The sequence below is a fragment of the Arachis duranensis genome, chromosome 3 (genome assembly GCF_000817695.3).
Source record: "Arachis duranensis cultivar V14167 chromosome 3, aradu.V14167.gnm2.J7QH, whole genome shotgun sequence".
Classification (NCBI taxonomy): Eukaryota; Viridiplantae; Streptophyta; class Magnoliopsida; order Fabales; family Fabaceae; genus Arachis; species Arachis duranensis.
The window spans coordinates 130,307,502-130,310,803 of record NC_029774.3 but is presented as its reverse complement, the minus strand read 5'-3'; positions in this window follow the sequence as shown (position 1 = coordinate 130,310,803).

Below are 3,302 nucleotides of genomic sequence, written 5' to 3'. Positions count from 1 at the left end.
ATATAATAATTTTTTGGACAGCTTCACAAGATTCAAATCAAATAGCATAATTGAGATTAGTTCAATTTTATTTGCTTCTCTACATATTCAATTAAATTATACGTATCAGAGTCTTGTTAATGTTGGGAATAAGGAATATGACCACAATTTAATCAATTATGTGTCAAATAATTTGTTATTGTTGTTATATTAAAATGTCAATATAATAAGGTCCTTAATTAAATTTAGGAATTTATCATTATGATAGTGATCATAATATTGAGAGATAAATCTTTTATAATTTAATCTAAATTATTCTTTGTCATAGGATTATTAAAAAGGATATTAATAATCCGGAAAAATCAATATATATCAATATATATAATGGTTTTCATTGGATGAAAATTAATAGATCTCATTTATTAAATTATATATATAGATGGTGCCTAAGGATATGACCATTGAATTGACTTACTTTGAAAGTTCATAATGGTTATAATTACGGTATATTTGTCAATAGGATATTCTCAAGATGAATATGGTAATAGAGTTTCCTTTAACTTGCGACTGTCATGGTAATTAACAATGTATTTATTATACTTTGATTTCGGACATCTAATACCCTAGGGTGCTAGTTGAATGGATATTGGGTATGATTTAAATACTTATAGAATTAATTATTAGTCAATAAGGAATCCGTCAACTCTCATTAAAGAATTTGAGCTCTATAATTATAATGACTAAGACAAATAAAACCTTGGCCAAGGGGATTAAATGAATGAAGAAATGAGTTTCTTAAGTCATTCACAATTTATTATAATAATGGTAACAAGTTGAGTTTGACAATTAAACCATACTTTAAGAGTTAATCAAGAGTTGTAAAGATGGAAGGAATTATACTTTGTTCTTCTAATGTTCTTAGTAAAAATATATTACTTCATACTATCGGGTCATTGAGGAGTGTTACTAGACACCAACCTTAATTAGTAAATTTAGTATGACTAATTTACTACCCACTTAGTATTGAACCTATGGGGTCACACACTAACGAGTGTTCTAATCTTTGCTATATAATTATTTAATTATTTATTTGATTTGATCAAATAAATAATTATATTAATTCAAATGGAATATTATTATATTCTTTACTAGCACCAAGAATATAATAATAGTATGATAATTGAGAATATTAAATGAAATTTGAGAATAATTAGTTATTCTATTTCTAAATTTGGATGAGATCCTACCTGGATTCTTTTTCAAATTGAGTTATAATATGATTCATAAATTTGAAGAATTCAGATTTAGAATTTCAAGATATAATTTAACTTTGAATTGAGATTCAAATTTAAAATCAATAACAACTTGACAGGAAAGTGAGAAGAATTTTATGGCATGCAAAGAGTTGCAAGTAGATGTGGCAAAACGGGTCGAACCGCTAAACCCGCTAAAAAAAAGGCGGGTCGGGTTAGGATTTGAAATCCGCCAAATCCACACCGCCAAATTGGCGGGTTTTGGCAGGACGAGACGGGCTGGTCCGTCGGGTCGAAGATTTTTTTTATTAAATAAAAGAGTTATTACTATTATAAAATTAAAAATTATAGAATTTTTAATTTTTTTTTCATTTTTTGTTTTTATTCTTCTTATAGTTATTAACTTTATTTATTTTATTTTACAATTTCGTATATATGCTCAAATTATGTGACTTATTTTTTAAAATAAAGATGGTTCTATTTAAGGGATAGATCCAGAAAGAATTTTATTTTTCAAAAAAAAAAGTCAAGCGGGTTAGTCCGCCAATCTGCCATAAAAGTGGGGCGGGCTAACATTTTGAACCCATTTTAGTTGGAAGGGCCGGCCGATCCGCCCCGTTTATGGAGCGGGCCTAGGCGGGACGGGTCGGCCCGCTTTGCCACCCCTAGTTGCAAGAGGTTTCTCAATTTAGATCATCAGATATCTATTGGTCAAGGATTTGACAACAAATGTTGGTCTCGATGTGGATACGCATAGCGCCTTCGTACCACCGAAGGAGAAAGTGATTTTTACTAAAGCGTCTAAAGGTATTTAGATATGATCTATGTATTATTTATAGAATAAAGTTTAAGCACAAAAATAAATATTTAGGATTACCTTCTTTTCTTCTGTTGCGTATTATGAACATATGGTAATCCTCCGGTTAACAGCTTCTAAATTTTATTAACTAAATTAACAACTTCAGATTTACATCCATCAATAAAATCATGCAAAAAATATAAAATGTTCAAACAATTTGTTACACAAATTATGTCTCTCAATTCGCAATTCTAAACTAAAACAAGCCCTTCCAAATTGCAAAAAACTTATGTTAGATGATAGATTAAGGAGGAGAGCTACCAAAACAACCCGAAATTTAACTTCCATTAGAATTTTTAATAAAACAACTAAATCCAACCAAACTCAAATCAATAAACAAACTAACATCACGGTTAACTTTAAAATTAATTATTTGTATCTTTATTTGTAATATTTTATATTATTTTTAATAATAAATCATTTATAACAAGTAGTATGTATATACTAAAAAAATCCACCATGCAAAATATATATATATATATATTATTTTACGTAATTTTAATATATATTTTATATATGCAAGCATGTGATTAATTCTTTTTATATATACTTATTATCATTATTTCATTTTTATGTTGACAAACTAAATTCAACACAAAATTAGTTTAATGTAGTTTGATTAATTATAAAGTTGGTAAATAATCTAATTTTTTATAATATAATTTACAAACTATAAAAGTTTAACATGTTATGTTTATATATAAAAAATTGACCATCTATATAATATATATATTAAAATACATAATATAAATTAGAAATATATAACACAACATATATATACAAAGACACGATGTTTAATTTTTTATGTAAATATAATATTTTTTTTAAAATATACCGTTAAAAACTAAAATAAATACAAATGTAGAAAGAAAAAATAATCAGTTGGGATAGATTCACCCCTTTTTGACCATCATCAATGAGCTCCACTCGATTTTTCTAAAAAAATATTTTAATATTTATTTTTGTTTTAATTTATTATTATAAATAATAACTTTTATAGTTTATTTAAAAGAAATGTTCACATTTATTGAAATTATGAAATTTATTTTGACCACAAGAAAATTATAAAAATTATTGCCTATTTTGTTAATTTTTTTTGGTAAATTTTCCTTCTTAATTAAATATACCTAATATTAATACAATTTACATTAAATATCTATTATGCATAGACATAGACATAGATACAGAATATAACACGTACACATGAGATA